Source organism: Nerophis ophidion, linkage group LG15 (genome assembly GCF_033978795.1).
Source record: "Nerophis ophidion isolate RoL-2023_Sa linkage group LG15, RoL_Noph_v1.0, whole genome shotgun sequence".
Classification (NCBI taxonomy): domain Eukaryota; kingdom Metazoa; phylum Chordata; class Actinopteri; order Syngnathiformes; family Syngnathidae; genus Nerophis; species Nerophis ophidion.
The window spans coordinates 18,644,726-18,665,024 of NC_084625.1; positions in this window are offsets into that span (position 1 = coordinate 18,644,726).

The following is a 20,299-nucleotide window of genomic DNA, read 5'->3' on the forward strand; positions in this document are numbered from 1 at the left end:
CCCACAGGCCGCACTTAGCTTGCCTGGGGAAATAAATAAACCATTTCTCTTCAAAGTGTTGAGTATCTCCTAGTTGTGTTTTCTTAGCTAATACAGTAGCAATGATAAATGTCAGGTTGCAAGCTCCTGGAGGTTTTTCTAACAAAACATTGTGTGGCGAGACACACTTACTGGGCTTTTGGTGGCGGATCCCGTGATTTCGTGACTGCTTAATTGTGACAGTTTTTTACGAACGAGTAAATATATGAAAACACGATATTTTTAAGACAGCATGTATTCTTTGGCGCTGACTCATTATTTGCTTTGTATTTTTTCGGTACTGACGCTACTTAAAGCAGGGTTGGGTACCGAATTTGTTACTTTTTTATTCAAAGTCTGTATGTATTACCGGGTACTGATTGGCGTACAATCAAATGCCATATTCCGATACCTTTTCTGCACGTGAATTGATTAACGAGGACCCCGACTTAAACAAGTGGAAAAACTTATTTGGGTGTTACCATTTAGTGGTCTATTAATACAAGTCTCAATCAATCAATAAAAGGTCAGATTAGGTTTCAAACTCAGTTTCAACTCAAGCACTTGGCAGGGAAACAAGCAGTGGAAACTTTCTTGCCCAAAAAAACAGAAGAACGCACTCAAAAGTACAGTAAACATCCATTTTTTTTCAATGTGCTTATCACCTGGGGGTTTTCGCAGCTTGCCGGGGTTGTTCCCCTGGGATGCAGACGGACAGCTCTGGACGAAGCGAGCGGGTACGATATGATTTATTCCTCATAAATCATCCAACTTACAAAATCCTGGCAAACAACAAAAGGCAAGTGTGCCTACCACACGGGAAGCTAAGACGAGACTTGGCACAGGAATCAAAGCGTAGAAAACAAGGAATACCCAACGTAACTGTTGCATTCGCAAACAATGAAGCCGGACCGAGTGTGGCGAGCAATGTGAATAAATAGCTTTCTGATTAGTGCCAAACACTAATCAGAGGTAGGTGAAACCAATTAGTACCCATGGAAACCAAAACAAACCCAGAAGTGTACAAAACAGGAACTAAGGGAGTCCAAAACTAAGAACATAACTAAACAAAACATGATCCGGCCACGGATCATGACAGCGCTAGCTCGATGATAGAATTGCCTTAGTCATGCTAATGATTAACATTAGTAATTTTACTGAGTATTGAGTGTTAAATTATTTTAAAATATACATATGGAATTAATTTATTAAATGGATTACCATGTTTGAAAATTACATAAATTTATATGTATTTAGTTTATGTATTAACACAGTTGAACACACAATTGCTACTGTTGAGAATGGATTTAAATTCCAAGGTACTTATAATTAGCCATGTATCAAATTACTGTAAATTCTGGACTATAAGCTTCTAAGTGTTTCCTATGCTTTATACCCTGCGGCCTATAAAAAGGGGCAGCTAATTTATGAATGTTTCTTTGCCTACAGCCATAAAGCGAATAGTTTTCACTAAACACATACAAAGACACTCAAATGCTGTGATATTTTTTGTGCCATGGCGCCATCTTTTGGACAAGTTTGCTCACTGCAGGTGCTGCTGGGTGAATGCCTACAGTGCTTCTTGCTGTTTTTAAAGCAGGAATCATCCGTAGCATTTCTACATGTATGGATTCTTCAATCAACACTACAAGCAGCGTTTGTAAATTTTACAATATAACTAAAACAATTCTTACTTACTAAACCGTCCCATGAGTGATGTCTTTGGAGTGTTTTTATGCATATTTGTATGTGCTATAATCATGTAATGAAGCTAGCAGCGTCATTAGTATTAGCTAATAAGCTAACACGTTCACGAGTATATATGTCAGTATCATTAACTTAACAATAGCATTCTGTTTGTGTTGTTTCAGTTTCACAAATTCTTCAGTAAGTTCACCAAAATGTCCCCGTGGAGTTACGGAGTCTGTTTAGCTGATAGGAGAGCCAGCTTCCACAGCTAGTTGTAACGGATGGCTCTTCCAGGGTGCAGACGGAACGACAGGAAACGGCATGCAGGTAAGAGTATGATTTATTCTCATAAATCAGGCCGGATGAAACAAATGAAACAAGCGTGCATGTAGCACTGGAAGCTAACGGGATAGCTACACAGGAAAAAAACTAAAACTATAAACCGTTTGCTTGCCTTACAGAATTGCTAGTGTGACATTCAGTGGACACATTTAGAACAGCAGTGTGACAGACTTCTCAAGGCGCCATTCGGGTTCTAAGGACCGTCAAGGAAGGACATAGCGGCGGCACGTTTAGACTTCTTTATTTTTCAGTAAAGACTGCTTTTCAGCTGCTCCGTCTGCCGTCTTGCCTTTCTGCTTCGGGCGTCATCACCTCTCTCTCGCTCTCTCTCTGCGTAAGCTTCCCTCTGGCTCTTTCTCGTCTCTCCGCCTCTCTCCTTGACCTTCACGGCTGTCGCCCTTTTATACAGTGCGAGAGGATTACTCAATTGTCCCCAGGTGTGCGACCGACGCACCTGATCTTGTTTGCGGCGTCGCTCCCGGCGCGCCCTGCCTCGCTGTCGGACTGCCGGCCACGCCTCCTCACCGCCATCTTGGGCCGGGCTACGGTGTGCCCTGCCTCGCTGTCGGACTGCCGGCTCCGTCTCTCCACAAGCTGTTTCTCAGCAGCTTATTTTAATACTTGGCAAACTCGTCACGTGGGCCGGATAAAACCCGTCGTACGTTTGACACCCCTTAATTAGAGCATTTAAAATATTGCTCCCGGCCACTAGGGGGCATATTTCCATGCTCCCTTTGGGCTGCTCTGCTCTGCTTGAGCTTCAGTGTGTTTTTACATTCCAGTGGCTAGGTTGTATGCTCCACTGTAAGTCTGTCAAAACAAGATCCATTTCGATTTGTCACCGCCATCTGTTCCAGGTGAGCCCGGAGTTTATCGTCACATTCCAAACCCAGGTGATTTGTACGCTAATTAAAACGCTAATGAGTCAAACAGACGGCGTGGCCACGTTGTTAAAGCCTCTCTTCAACAGCTGCACGGGCCTTCAAGTGACTGCAGCTGGATGTCACCTTGACACTTTTTGGGAGATTTTTTTTTTTTACTAACGTCACAGAAGAGAAGAGTTCTAAAAGTGAGGCTATTTAAGCCAATCCCAAGCCCAGATAGAGTTTTTTTTTCCATAGAAAAGGCACGACAATGAAGACTGGATGGGACAAGTGACACATAATAGGAACACTTTCTGCGCCTATTCTGACTGTCGATGCTGGTTAAGATATTTTTAAAAATTCCGTCTGAGCCTGACTTAAAAGCAGCGACATGAGAGCGAGCTCAGATAAGAGGCGGAGGATTACAACGCTGACGGCCCAAAGACGCTGTCAACGCCATCAAAGGTCATCTTTACTGCAGATTTACATGAGCAGATTACCACGCAAATACGACGTGTTTGACGCTGGCTTTTGCCTCCGCAATTATAAAAGCACGACTGTAGACAACCACAATGTAGCCCAGCAGACACTCCCAGAGCGTGGTGGAATGGTGGGAAATTACTCCCAAAACTCCACAAACACAAAATGATGGTTTTACTCATGCCCAACGATTTGCAGGTGAAAAAAAAAAACGTTTTCTTCAATTAAAAACTATTTATAAGTAAAACTAAAATATTTTCTTCAATTAAGAAAACAATTTGCGAATAAAAAACCCCAAACTATTTTCTTGAATTAATGACAGTTTTCTTTCAAGTTAAAAAAACCCACATTAATTAAAAAACTATTTGCCATTAAAAAAACAAAACATTTTTTCAATTAAAAAAATATTTGTAAGTATAGAAAAACAATTTTATTCAATTGAAATAACAATTTGCAAGTAAAAAACAGTTTTTTTTTAAAATAATGACAGTTTTCTTCTCGCAAAAAATGATTCGCAAGTTAAAAAAAAAATACAATAATTGAAAAAAAAATGTGCCAGTAAAAAAATGTTCTCAAATTAAAAAAATATATTTGTAATTAAGACAAAACAATTTTCCTCGATTAAAAAAACTATTTGCGAGTAAAAAAAATACATTAATTAAAAAAACAATTTGCCAGTAAAAAAACTATTTTCTTAAATAAATAAAAAAATTGTAAGTAAAACAAAACAATTTTCTTCGCTTAAAAAAACTATTTGCAAGTTAAAAACAGAGTTTTTTTTTTCAAATGTCTTTTCTTCAATCAAAAAACGATTTGCAAATATAAAAAAAAAAATATATATATATATATTTGTATGTATATATATATATATATATATATATATATATATATATATATATATACATACATATACATATATATATTTTTTTTTTCACAAAAAACATTTTGGTAGTAAAAAATTGTGTTCAATAAAAAACTATTTGCAAGTGAAACAAAAAAGAAAATTCAATAAAAAATTTTTTACAAGTAAATAATTTTTTTTCTTCGACAGTTTTTCTTCAATTAAAAATTGATTAACAAATAAAAAAATATTGAGAAACAATGTGCTAGTCTTAAAAACTAATCTTAAATTAAAAATACAATGTTCTAGTAAAAAAAATGTTTTTTTCATTAAAAAAACTATTTACAAGTAAAACAAAACATTTTTCTCCAATTAAAAAAAACTATTTGCAATTAAAAAACAGTTTTCTTTAATTAATGACAGTTTTCTTCAATCAAAAACAATTCGCATGCAAAAAATGTCATTAAAAAAACAATTTTCTAGTAAAAAAAAATATTTGCAAGTGAAAAAAAATAATTTTCTTCAAATAAAAAACTATTTTCAAGTAAATTAACAGTTTTCTTCCAAAAATGTTGTTCAAGTTTAAAAAAAATATTAAATTAAAAAATATATTATCAAATATAAAACAACTTTCTTCAATTCAAACACAATTTGCCAGTATGAAAAACAATTTACAACAATCAAAAAATCGATTTGTAGTATAAAAACATTTTCTTAAACAAAAAAAGATTCACAAATTAAAAACATATTTTCTTCAAATTAAAAAATGATTCGGAAGTATAAAAACAATTTGCTTCAAGTCAAAACGTTTGGCGGTAATATTCCACACTGCGCAAACCACCCACTTGCAGCCAAAACCACATGCAAATGTCCCGTAGTTTAAACTCCAAAATGAGCGGTGGTGCTGCTGAGTCAATTTAAGGTCGTCAGAGCCACTGAGCAGCACCACTTGTCATATCGGAGTGCAAATTACCAAAAGTTCTAACTACAAGAATGTTGTTTTTATACTTGCAAATATATATATATATTTTTTATTCTCAGAATTCTTATTTTTTTACTTACTTACCTCCAGTTTTTGTGTGTTTGTAGAGTCTTGGCAGTGATTTAAAACTCCATGGGGGCTTCTTAACTCAGTGGGAAGTTTCACTTTCATTCCTGGAAAAATATTGTGAAAACTAAATGAAGACGCCACTCTTGTGGTGACGCCCGGGGCTTTAATAGCTGACGTTATGTGGGCCTCTGTAATGCAGACGGCAAAAGCAGCGCCAATCATCCCATCGTCTTGTGTGTCTGACTTTGCCGTCGCCCTCCATATTTACGAGGCTCACCACCGTTTGCTATTTTATTTTTTTGCATATAACCCCCCTCGGCCAGGACTAAACGTTGGCACTCATTAACGCGTACGAGTAGAGGTCACCTCACCCAAGTCACATGACGTCCACCGTGCCGACAGGAAGTGCCTGAAAATAAAACAAAACAAAAAACCGTGAGAGGGCAAACAGTGAGGAGGGTTGTGGTATAAATCAAGGCCCGACTTTGCAGCCGGATCGATTTTTCCATTTGTGCTCAGCAAGGACTGCAACAAACCGGAGGAACAATCTTATCTTCTGTACCTGATAATGAGCCTCTCTCAACAACAACACATCATATTTACTCACTTCTTCGACATCCCGCTCGCTTTCACGAGAACAAGACGACGGCCGCTGGACTAACAGTGGTACTGCAGTCAGTTAAAAACTTCAAAGGGACTCCTGTCTTATAGAGGAGTGGTTCTCAAATGGGGGTACGCGTACCCCTGGGGGTACTTGAATGTATGCCAAGGGGTACGTTATTTTTATTTTTTTTAATATTCTAAAAAAACAACAATTCAAAAATCCTTTATAAATATATTTATTGAATAATATTTCTACAAAATCAATATTCAGTGTTGACAGCTAGATTTTTTTTGGACAGTGGTTCTTGGCCTGAGTTCGATTGAACCCTTGGGGTTCGGTGAGTCGGCCCCAAGGTTTCGGCAGAGGTCTAGACACACCCGACTCATCGTCTCAATAAAAACTTCTCCCTATCGGCGTATTACGGATACGGCAACAGCAGAAGTAACACTGATTTGCAGGTCTGTAATTTGTTGTGAGTTTCTGCACTGTTGGTTTTGTTCTTTGAACAAGGTGATGTTCACACGGTTCATTTTGTGCACCAGTAAAAAAACATGGTAACACTTTAGTATGGGGAACATATTCACCAGTATTTATTGTTGCTTATTAACATGCAAATTAGTAACATATTGACTCTTAACTAGTCATTATTAAGTACTTATTAATGCCTTATTCGGCATGGCCTCATTATAACCCTAACCCTCTAACCCTGGCCCTAACCCTATGTTGGGAACTCGCATGGCTGCAGTTGTGTGTTCCTGATGGTGCAAGAATCCAGGAGAAAGTAGTGAAGGTAAGATGAATTTAATATGGCACTCATAAAACAACAAATAAACATAAAGCAGTCGTGCAAAGTAACGTTCTCAACATGATATTATCATCGAGCACTGAGGAGTGCTCGAGTGAAACATAAATAGACACTAGTGTGATTGACAGCAGGTGTGAACCGCTGCCAATCAACGAAAAGAGAAAAACAACAGTGCTCCGTGGATAAAACAGGAAATACAACAAAATAAGAGCACTGAACAGGAAGTAAATACAAAAACATGAAAAACTAACAGAAATGAAGTGACAGATTGTCCCACCCTAACCATTTAACTATAAATATAGTCTTTGTTACTTAGAATATGTTCTCCATAATAAAGTGTTACCAAAAACACATAACTTTGTCTTGAATTTAAAAAAAAATATATATTCCCAAAGCCCAAAAAAAGTCTGCAGGCTATAGAGCGTTTTCCGTTCGGGCTCCAGTACTCTGGAATGCCCTCCCGGTAACAGTTCGAGATGCCACCTCAGTAGAAGCATTTAAGTCTCACCTTAAATATCATTTGTATACTCTAGCCTTTAAATAAACTCCCTTTTTAGACCAGTTGATCTGCTGTTTCTTTTCTTTTTCTTTTATGTCCCACTCTCCCTTGTGGAGGGGGTCCGGTCCGATCCGGTGGCCATGTACTGCTTGCCTGTGTATCGGCTGGGGACATCTCTGCGCTGCTGATCCGCCTCCGCTTGGGATGGTTTCCTGCTGGCTCCGCTGTGAACAGGACTCTCGCTGCTGTGTTGGATCCGCTTTGGACTGGACTCTCGCGACTGTGTCATGTTAGACCCGCTCGACATCAGTTGCTTTCCTCCTCTCTAAGGTTCTCATAGTCATCATTGTCACCAACATCCCACTGGGTCATTATTGTCACCGATGTCCCACTGGGTGTGAGTTTTCCTTGCCCTTATGTGGGCCTACCGAGGATGTCGTGGTGGTTTGTGCAGCCCTTTGAGACACTAGTGATTTAGGGCTATATAAGTAAACATTGATTGATTGATTGATTGATTGATTGATATACATACTTTTTACTAAGATGGGTTCGATAAATGTGCATATGAAACTAATGGGGTTCGGTACCTCCAACAAGGTTAAGAACCACCGTGTTAGGAACTGATTGGGTGGATCCCAAGGATGCAGAGACTTCTTTGTATTTTTCTCTTTCGTTCTCGCTCGCGCTCCGGCTCCAGACCCAACCCCGTCTCTCCTCCTGGCTGCTGCTTTTAACAGAGCAACAGGTGATTAGATAACAAGGCTCAGATGGGCCATCTACGCAGCTCTCGCTGATTTCGAGGCCGGCCTGGCACACCCCAGTTCGCTGCAGGCCGGCGGGCCACGCCCCCTCCAAAGTTAGCTTCCAAATAACCATGTTTTTACAAAGAATAAGAGACGTATTATAATCTATAAATGTTGGTCTTACTTAAAAATGCATGTGTTTAGTTACGTTCAGTGTTAAAAAAAATATATTATATGGCTTTTACGGAAATCTATTTTAATATATTTGGCTTTTTGGCTCTCTCAGCCAAAAAGGTTCCCGACCCCTGCTGTACAATATACAAAACACTATAGAAATACAAAATACTGTAAAATATACAGAACAAGGCAACAGTCTGATCCCTGGAAGAGCGTCTTTGCAAAAGGTTTCCATAGACTGAAGTTGTCGTCACATCATTTTGTTTACTATTCCAAAATGCAGTGTATATAAAAAGCCCCCAAAAAAAACTACAGCACTTAGGTAAAGGAAACATATTGTCGGCAGTTTTTGGTGTTTTTTTCCTATCCTGCCAGTTCCTGGTGGTGCAAAAGCCCGACAGCGCCAAACTTCCTTGCACGTGTTATCTCCCTGCTATTCCCTCCTGCTGCATCCTCGGTAATCCCCAGAGTTGTGTTGGCAGAGTGGATCCAAGGACCTTCTTCCTCTTGATCCCAGTCTTGTACGTGTTCCCGTGACGACTTGGGGGTAGGAAAAAAAAAAGTGCTGATATCAGCATCATGTGTCTTGTCGGGATCGCGCGCTTTTCTCCTTTCTCCTGTACCTGATTTATTTATTTGATCAAATCCTCGTCTTATCCCGCTCTTCCTTTCTCCACCGGCAGCTTCTTCTTCTTCTGTTGCTTTATTCATGCGACCCCCCGTCGCCTGCTTGGTAAAATATTATACCGCAGAGGCCGTGTGCAGTCTATCTTGGCGAGCATGAATAAGTCAATCGCGCAGCTACCGCTAATAGTTAAGCCTCCGACCTTATTAAAGCCTATACATTTCCATTGGTGGCAGGCTCCGCCTCCTCTCCAAAAAAAGTCGGAACTTTCCAAGTAAAAATCCTCCACCGAGGAGGTGTTTTTTTCGTCACACAACCGCGGCCTAAGTGGGAGCCCTGTCGGCTCGCATCAAGAAAGACGAGCATTTGTCGCCTGTGACCGTCTTGTCCTCTTACGACTCCATGTCAAGATCCGAAAGGTCTGATGCTGACAAGGAACATGAAATGCTCTTACTGGTCTTGGGTCTTTACCCCGGCTGAGCCAGACTAAAGACTATAAAAATGGGACCCATCGCCTCCCTGCTTGGCACTCAGCATCAAGGGTTGGAATTGGGGGTTGAATCACCAAAAATGATACCCGGGCGCGCCCACCGCTGCTGCTCACTGCTCCACTCACCTCCCAAGGGAGTGACCAAGAAGATGGGTCAAATGCAGAGGACAAATGTCACCACACCTAGTGTGTGTGTGACAATCATTGGTGTCAGAGTTTGTTGTTGAGAAACCCCAAGATGCATAGACGGAGGCATGCATTGAACAGGAAAACATTATTTAATGTAAAACACTAAGACAAAGACCAAACAAAGGGTACAAACAAAAAGCGCGCACGTGGGCGGATAACAAACAAAAATAGCTAGCATGGGAACTAGAAAATAAACGGAGCTTAGCATGTAAGCAGCGCATGGTACGTGCTGCTGAGAAGGTGATTGGCCGCAAACTTCCACCCCTCCAGGACCTGTTCTCCTCCAGGACCAGGGGGCGTGTGGGTCGGATCACAGCTGACTCTTATCACCCTGGACACAAAATATTCTCCCCTCTTCCCTCAGGAAGGAGACTACGGTCCATCCAGACCCACACCTCCCGCCATCTAAACAGTTTTTTCCCCTCGGCCATCAGACACGTGAACATTAACAGGATCTGATAGCTCAGTTACAGCTCATGTTATTCTATTCTGTGTTATGTGTCTTTTATGTTGCACGATTGCGCCAAGTAAAATTCCTAGTTTGTGAACCCGTTCTCAAACAATGGCAATAAAAACTTTTCTGATTCTGATTCTGATTCTGAAACACAAAAAGGCCTGGCGTGGAAGCTAGCTGGTACATGAAATATGAAAACAAACTTGGAATTAGGGAACAAAAGGCAGTAGACTAAAAACCGCAGTCAAATAAAGCTTACCGCAACGCTGCATTGACAAAACACGACACGACAGGTAGCAACGACAAGAGCGACATCGACACGACAATAATCCAGCAACTGACTGGAGGACAAAAACAGGCTCAAATAGAAGCGGGCTGATTGACGCCAGGTGTGGCCAGGTGCCAAACAGCCGCATCTGAGGGAAAACAACGCACAGGGGAAAAAAACAGGAAAAAGACAAAATAAAACCGCTGACAGGAACTAAAAACAGGAAATACTAAACACACACAGAGGAAAAACTAAAACACAAACAAACTGTCAGTGGCAAGCCTGACAATTGGTACCTTAAAAAATGTACAGGATTGGAGATAGGATGGAAATGGCGACGGGTAAAGTGCCGACTAGAATCAGGCTTTGCTTCAGCTGCCATTTTGTGTCAACCATTGCGCGAAACTAAAATCCTTTTAATGCCTTCTCCTCACATATACAGTCGCGATCAGAAGTTTACATACACTTGTAAAGAACATAATGTCATGGCTGTCTTGAGTTTCCAATAATTTCTAGAACTCTTATTTCTTTGTGATAAAGTGATTGGCGCACTTACTTGTTGGTCACAAAAAATGTTCATGAAGTTTGGTTCTTTTATGAATTTATTATGGGTCTATTGAAAATGCGACCAAATCTGCCGGGTCAAAAGTATACATACAGCAATGTTAATATTTGCTTACATGTCCCTTTGCAAGTTTCACTGCAATAAGTTGCTTTTGGTAGCCATCCACAAGCTTCTGGTTGAATTTTCGACCACTCCTCTTGACAAAATTGGTGCAGTTCAGCTAAATGCGTTGTTTTTCTGACATGGACTTGTTTCTTCAGCATTGCTCATACGTTTATGTCAGAACTTTGGGAAGGCCGTTCTAAAACCTTCATTCTTGCTTGATTTAGCCATTCTTTTAGATGGCCCAGGTGGGCATTATATCTAATCACCTGTCACTCTGTATAAGCAGCAGCCGGGAGGAGAGAGGTTGTTTGAGCTGGAGGGGAGCTAGCATGAGAGCGAGAGCGGGAGAGAAAGAGACGAAAAGACAATTGCTGAAAAGTAACCAGAAGACATTACGTCAAAATATAACTGTATTTTAACCCTTTAACGGGTTCTCATGTCGGTGCTTGGTGGTCTGAGGAACCGCTGGAGGGCAACCTCCACAATCCCTAAAACAACAAAGTGTTCCTGGCTTTTGGTAGCCATCCCACAAGCTCCTGGTTTAATTTTTGACCACTCCTCTTGACAAACTTGGTGCAGTTCAGCTAATTGTGTTGGTTTTCTGACATGGACTTGTTTCTTCAGCATTGTCCACACGTTTAAGTCAGGACTTAGGGAGGGCCATTCTAAATCTTCCATTCTAGTCTGATTTAACCATTTCTTTAGATGGCCCAGGTGGGCCTTTTTATCTAATCACCTGTCACTCTGTATAAGCAGCAGCCGGGAGGAGAGAGGTTGTTGGAGTTGGAGGGGAGCTGGCGTGAGAGCGAGAGCGGGACAGAAAGAGACGAAAAGACAATTGCTGAAAAGCAACCAGAAGACATTACGTCAAAATATAACTGTATTTTAACCCTTAAACGGGCTCTCATGTCGGTGCTTGGTGGTCTGAGGAACCCCTGGAGGGAAACTTCCACAATCCCTAAAACAACAAAGTGTTCCTTGCAAACGGAGGATCTTTGACTAGCATTTTCGTAGTTGGTCCTTCACAACAACAGATCACTCCTGTCATTTGACCACAGCACAACAAAGATTCTGTATGTAGGAGGAGCACTCTGTTGTTTGTTTAGAAGTAGGTCCTTAAAAACAGCAGACCACTCCTGCCATTTGACCACTGCAAAAGATGAGTCAAAGATCCTCAACCAGAAATGAGTACTCTATTATCCGTCTTTAAAAAACTAAGTGCTGTGGGAAAAATACAATCTTTGACTAGTGTTTTGGAGTAGATCCACAACAACAGCAGAGCACTCCTGGCATATGAAGGATCTTTGACAACTAAAAAACCCTTGTCAAAGATCCGCTCAGTAATTGGAGCCCTAGTGTTTTTGCATACAATCCTTAAAAACAGCACACTGCTCCTGCGCCATAGACAATTTTTGATTAGCAGTAAGTCTTTAAAACTCTAGTGCAAGAGAATATGTTTAACATACATTTTGGAGTAGATCCCTACAAACAGCAAAGTTCTCCCAACTCCCATCATCAAGTGAATCTTTGACTCGCCTTTTCATAGCAAAACCTCAAAACAATCTAGTCATTCAACCACATACAGTACATGATCTTTATTTTCCAGTAAAAATCCAATAGTAGCAGTAGAACACTCCTGTCATACGGAGGATCTTTGACTACTGATTATGCAAAATCACAAGTCGAAGATCCTCTATGTGACAGGAACAATGGTGTGTTTGCAGTCGATGCATAATAGTAGCAGCAGAGCACTCCTGTTATATGGATGATCTTTGACTACTGACTACTGCAAAATCCCCAGTCAAAGATCCTCTATATGACAGGAGTGTGTTTGCAGAAAATGCATAAAAACAGTGCTCCAGTTCTGCAGAGGATCTGTGACTTGCATTTTTGCAGCAAAATCAGGAAAGTAGTCCTGTCCTATGGAAGATTTCTGACTTAACTTTTGTTTTAATTTATAACTATTTATCTATTGCTGGTAGTGTTGGTAAATGTAAGGTTTTTCGATATGACAGAGCCTTACATTAACCTTTTACCATACCATACCAACTATATTTATAAAGACCTTTAAAAACATATAGAAAAGTGATTCTTAACCAAAGGGTTTAGAAAATATTTGTTTTCCAGCTGTGGTCCGTATGGGCCGCAGTGGCACTTGGTTGAAATACAGTTTTCCACCACTTGTGGCAGTAATGACAATATCAAACGAACGGGAGAAATCTGGAGCTTAAGTCACAGAGAATTTTCTCAAGCATAACAATTATTGACTAAAGTGGTGGAGCCGTATTTTATTTGTGCTTTAATTATATTGACTGTTTAGTCAAGAAACATACTGTATGTACAGTATTTCCAAATCAAGAGTGAGATTACTAATTCAGTGTTGATATATTGATCATAAATATAAAAGCTAAACTTTTGTTTTTGCTCCCATTTATCATGAGGTGAACTCAAAGATTTAAAACTTTTACTATGCACACAAAAGACGTGTTCCTCTCAAATATTGTTCACAAATCTGTGTTAGTGAGCATTTCTTCTTTGCCAAGATAATTAATCCCACCTGGCATATCAAGATGCTGATTAAGCAGCATGATTATTGCACAGGTGTAAAAGGCCATTCTGAAATGTGCAGTTTTGCTTTATTGGGGGTGGGGGGGGAGTCAGAAAAGCAGTCAGTACCTGGGGTGACCATCGTTCGCCCCACGCAGTGCAACACATCTCCATTGCATAGAGTTGATCAGGTTGAAATGTTGGTCCACTCCGCTTCAATTGGTGTGCCAGGTTGCTGGATATTGGCAGGAAGTGGAACACGCTGTCGTATACGCCAATCCACAGCATCCCAAACATACTCAATGGGTGACATGTCCAGTGAGGATGCTGGTTATGCCAGAACTGGGATGTTTTCAGCTTCCAGAAATTGTGTGCAGATGCAACATGGGGCCGTGCATTGTCGCGCTACAACATGAGGTGATGGTCTCAAGTGAATGGCACAACAATGGGCCTCAGAATCTATTCCTGGTATCTCTGTGCATTCAAAATACCATCAATAAAATGCACTTTCTTTCGTTGTGTATAAAATACACCTGCCCATACCATAACCCCACCCCCACCATGGGCAACTCCATTCACAACATTGACATCAGCAAACTGCTATCCCACACGACACCACACACGCTGTCTGCCATCTGCCCTGAACCGTGAAAAGTGCGATTTATCAGTGAAATGAACACCTCTCCAACGTGCCAGACGCCATTGAATGTGAGCATTTGCCCACTCAAGTCGGTTATGACGACGAACTGGAGTTACGTCGAGACCCCAACGAGGATGATGGGCATGCAGATGAGATTCCCTGAGACAGTTTCTCACAGTTTATACAGAAATTATTGGGTTGTACAAACCAATTGTTGCAACAGCTGTCCGGGTGGCTGGTCTCAGACGAAATGGGGGTGCACCTGTTGGATGTGGAGGTGCTGGGCTGATGTGGTTACACCGGGCCTGCACTTGTGAGGCCGGTTGGATGTGCTGCCAAATTCTTTGAAACACCTTTGGAGACGGCTTACGGTAGAGAAATGAACATTCAAATGAGGGGCTACAGCTCCCGTGGACCTTCATGCAGATAGAATGCCAACTGCCCGCTCCCTCGAAACTTGTGACATCTGTGGCATTGAGCTGTGTGATAAAACCTTTTATTGTGGGCAGCATAAGGCACACCAATGATTATACTATTTAATCAGCATCTTGATATGCCACACCTGTGATGTAAGATAGACTATCTTGCTAAAGAAGAAATGCTTTTAAACAGATTTGTCAACAATATTTGAGAGCTATAGGTTTTTTGTGTACATAGTAAAAGTCTTTCAGCTCAACTCGTGAAAAATGGGAACAAAAACAAAAGTGTAGTGTTTATATTTTTGTTCAGGTATTTGAGTGTAATGAAACATTTGGGGCCTGAGGTCAAAAATGTTAAGAACCCCTGATATGAAACACCAAAAATACAGTGGAGGAAGAAGTTGTCCTGAAAATGAGTGCATTTGGGCTTGAGAAAAAATATGAATATGATTGATTTTTGTGACCATGCCAGTGAAGATTCTTGGCCCAATTTTCTTTAGGTTCAGAAGACTCCATTAACCTCCGAGGGAAGGCCAACACACATCAGCAGAACCTGGACAAGTTAAAAAATCGGATTTTATGCCTTCATAAAAAGCTCCTGTCTGCTGACTTGTCTGTCTTAAATAGAACATCTAAGACTCTTGGCTGGGTAAAGATCGGCTTTTTAGACAAAAAGAAACACCGCGACTTCTTTTTTTGATCATCTAATTGTCATCAGTGAGTGTTTGTTGTCGCAAGGAGCCCTTTGCATATTCAAACATGCAAATGAGGCCAAGAGAAGAATTGTGCAGTGCGTCAGATTAACAAGGGTTAGTTAGATGTGTTGACTGTTTACACTTCTATAAGCAAACATTTGCATCTGAATGATGTGTTTTCTACACTTCTGACACTTTTATTCACGTACCGTCAACTGCAGATCTGCTCAAGAGCTATGTTTCTTTTGTTGCTCCCCGAGAGCTGGGAGAATTATGAATTATCCCTGGTGTTAAAGTCCTCTCACGTTTCAAAGAGTCTAAAGCAGTGACTCTCAAACTGTGGTACGCGGGCTCCAACAGGTTGTACGGCAATATATATATATATATATATATATATATATATATATATATATATATATATATATATATATATATATATATATATATATATATGTCTTGATTGGATTATCCAGAGAATAGTGCTCGATACCGTGGTAGAGCGCAATATGTAGGTGTGGGAAAAAAAGTAGTCTTGTGATTTTTTCCCACACCTACATATATATATATATATATATATCTATATATATATATCTATATATATATATATATATAATTGTATATATATGTATGTGTATGTACATATACATACATACATACTTACATATATACACATATACAAATATACATATGTGTACATATACATATATATACACATATATACACACACACACACATACATACATACATACATATATATATATATATATATATATATATATATATATATATATATATATATATATATATAAATATATATATATATACATATACATATATACATATATATATATATATATATATATATATATATATATATATATATATATACATATACACATATATACAGACATATATATACATATATATATGTATATATATATATATATATATATATATACACACATATATATATATACATTAAGTTAAGGGAATAAGCGGTAGATAATGGATGGATGGAAGTTAAAGTTAAAGTACCAAAGATTGTCACAAACACTAGGTGTGGTGAAATGTGTCCTCTGCATTTGACCCATCCCTTTGTTCAACCCCTGGGAGGTGAGGGGAGCAGTGGGCAGCAGCGGTGCCGCGCTTGGGAATCGTTTTTGGCGTTTTAAGCCTCAATTCCAACCCTTAATGCTGAGTGCCAAGCATGAGGTAATGAGTCCTATTTTTATAGTCTTTGGTATGACTTGGCCGGGGTTAGAACTCACAACCTACTGATCTCAGGGCGGACACTAACTCAAAGTAGGGTATATATATATATATATATATATATATATATATATATATATATATATATATATATATATATATATATATATATATATATATATATATATATATATATATATATTTATATATATATATATAATGGATAATTATTATATTTGGTTATTAAGAGTATGCCGAAGTTCAACTCCTACCTTGTTTACTTCCGTGACGGCCTCCTTAAAGCTTTTGTCATTAATCAGAAATTTTAAGCAGCTAAAATGCACCAACCATAAATCAGTGTGAAGAGATTGTTTTGCATTTTTACCATTATCACTTTTCAAGGATCTAAAGGGGCGTCATCCTGTTAATTTTTATGTTATGTTGATTGGAAACATTTTATAAAATCCACAAAATTCAATGAGCAGGCTGTGTTATGTGTAATTTTTTGTTTGTTGAATTTTTGTGCTGGTTGATTTTTTTGTCCCCACCGTGACAAGGGAAGGTTGTTTGGATTGAGTCATATAAGTAAATGCTAGTGTAACTAATGGTTGATGTCGCCAACATGGCAGCTATCAGATCACTGTTTATTTGTTCATAAAATAACTACACCGCTCCTGGCCACATTGCTGATTGAACTTGTGCCGTCTCGCAGGCCAAATTGAAGATGCCGGTGGGCCGTACTTGGCCCGAGGAGCCGTAATTTGGACACACCTAACTTAGGCCTACTATGTGACTGTATTTTAATGTTGCTCATTGTGGTGGAACGTGGAGAGCCAAGTGTTTTCTGAGGTGGTACTTGGTGAAAAAAAGTTCAAGAACTACCGGTCTAAAACATCAAAATGAACAGCAAAACACACACTGGCATACACACAAACACACACACACACATTCATGCAAAGAGGAGGCGGTCATCATTAATAATTGCCTGAGAGGACACTTCTCTCCAAAAGCTGATTTCCACTCAGTAGCATAGTGTCACACTTATCTCGGATGGCTTCTTATCGAAGCCAGTTCCTCGACCTTTGGAGGAAATAACTCAAAACACCCGAGGAGAATAATGAAGATTTACTGTGCGCCATTAATCAACATTTGCAGAGAATCCTTAACAATTGGAGAGCAGTTATGGTATCGCACGATATTTCAAAAATATATGTGTTTCTGTGTGTGTAATAATGTACACAACATTTTACATCCATATTATGGATGTTCCCATTAGGGTTTTATGCTGTTGATTCCGATCATCAATGAGTGATATCAGCCGATACCAATACAGATACCATATAACATGCATCAGCTGTGCATTTTGTCCATTTAATTATGGTGTGTGCGAGTTTATAAAATATCAACACTATCCAATTTTGCCAATCAACCAAACCCCAGGTGCATGTCTTTGGAAGTAGGAGGAAGCCAGATTATCCGGAGGGAACACACGCATTCACGGAGAAAACATGAAAACTCCACACAGAAAAATCCCGGGCGCAGGATCGAACCCAGAACCTTCGTATCGTGAGGAAGACGCAGCACCGCGCTGCAGTTGCAAAAATGTGTATGTGTAGGGGGCGTGGCCTGCGGACCTGCAGCGAAACGGGGTGTGCCATGGCCGAGTTCAAGATCAGCGACAGGTGCATAGATTGCCTACCTGGGCCTGGTTATCTAATCACCTGTCGCTCTGTTAAAAGGCAGCAGCCGGAGAGCAGAGAGGAGTTGGAGTTGGAGCAAGAGCGAGAACGAACCGGAGACAGACACAAGAATTGCTAAAAAGCCCGGAGACACTATATAACAAAATAAAACGGTGTTGTAACCTTGATCCGAGCTGTCATGTCAGTGCTTGGTGGTCCGAGGATATCCCTGGAGAAGAGGAACCTCCACATTTTAAATAAATAGAAAATACAAAGTTTCTGTCAACGACGATTTGTGTCAGCCTGCGACATATAGTCATGTTGATATTAGGCTAATACAGCTAATATAGACACTTACATCGTGTGTTGCCTTCATTATAACACTTATATAAGACCTTTAAAGTCATTTTGATAGTAGGCTAACATAGACACTTAAATTATGTGTTGCCTTCATTATAACACTTACGTATATAAGACCTTTAAAGTCATTTTGATAGTAGGCTAATATAGACACTTACATCATGTGTTGCCTTCATTATAACACTTACAGTATATAAGACCGTTAAGGTAATTTTGATAGTAGGCTAATGTAGCTAATATAGACACAGACATCATGTGTTGCCTTCATTATAACACTTTTAGAAGACCTTTAAAGTCATTTTGATAGTAGGCTAATATAGACACTTACATCATGTGTTGCCTTCATTATGACACTTACAGTATATAAGACCTTTAAGGTAATTTTGATAGTACAATAATATAGCTAATAAAGACACTTACATCATGTGTTGCCTTCACTATAACACTTATATAAGACCTTTAAGGTAATTTTGATGGTAGGCTAATATCGACAATATAAACACTTGCATCATGTGTCGCCTTCATTATAACACATATATAAGACCTTTAAAGTAATTTTGATAGTAGGCTAATTTGGCTAATGTAGACACTTACATCGTGTGTTGTCGTATTTTTAACACTTATATAAGACTTTTAAAGTAATTTTGATATTTGGCTAATATAGCTATTATAGACACTTGCATCATGTGTAGCCTTCATTAAAACACTTATACAAGATCTTTAAAATAATGTTGATAGTAGGCTAATATAGACACTTACATCATGTGTTGCCTTCATTATAACACTTACAGTGTATAAGACCTTTCAGGTAATTTGGATAGTAGGCTAATATAGCTAATATAGACACTTACATCATGTGTTTCCTTCATTATAACACTTATATAAGACCTTTAAAGTAATTTTGATACTAGGCTAATATAGACACATCATGTGTTGCCTTCATTATGACACTTATACAAGACTTTTGAAGTAATTTTGATAGTAGGCTAATATAGACAATATAAACACTTACATCATGTGTTGTCGTATTTATAACACTTATATAAGACTTTTAAAGTAATTTTGATAGTTGGCTAATATAGCTAGTATAGACACTTGCATCATGTGTTGCCTTCATTATAGCACTAATATAAGATCTTTAAAAAAATGTGATAGTAGGCTAATATAGACACTTACATCATGTGTTGCCTTCATTATAACACTTACAATATATCAGACCTTTAAGGTAATTTGGATAGTAGGCTAATATAGCTAATATAGACACTTACATCATGTGTTGCCTTCATTATAACACTTATATAGGACATTTAAAGTAATTTCGATAGTAGGCTAATATAGACACTTATATCATGTGTTGCCTTCATTATACCACTTACATTATATAAGACCTTTAAGGTAATTTGGATGGTAGGCTAATATAGCTAATATAGACACTTACATCATGTGTTGCCTTCATTATAACACTTATATAAAATATTTAAAGTCATTTTGATAGTAGGCTAATATAGCTAATATACACACTTACATCATGTGTTGCCTTCATTATAACACATATATAAATTATTTAAAGTAATTTTGATAGTAGGCTAATACAGCTAATATAGACACTTGCATCATGGGTTGCCTTCATTATAACACTTATATAAGATCTCTAAAGTAATGTTGATAGTAGGCTAATATAGACACTTACATCATGGGTTGCCTTCATTATAACACTTACAGTATATAAGACCGTTAAGGTAATTTTGATAGTAGGTTAATATAGCTATTATAGACACTTACATCATGTGTTACCTTCATTATAACACTTATATAAGACATTTAAAGTAATTTTGATAGTAGGCTAATATAGACACTACATCATGTGTTGCCTTCATTATAACACTTATATAAGACTTTTAAACTAATTTTGATAGTAGGCTGATATAGACAATATAAACAC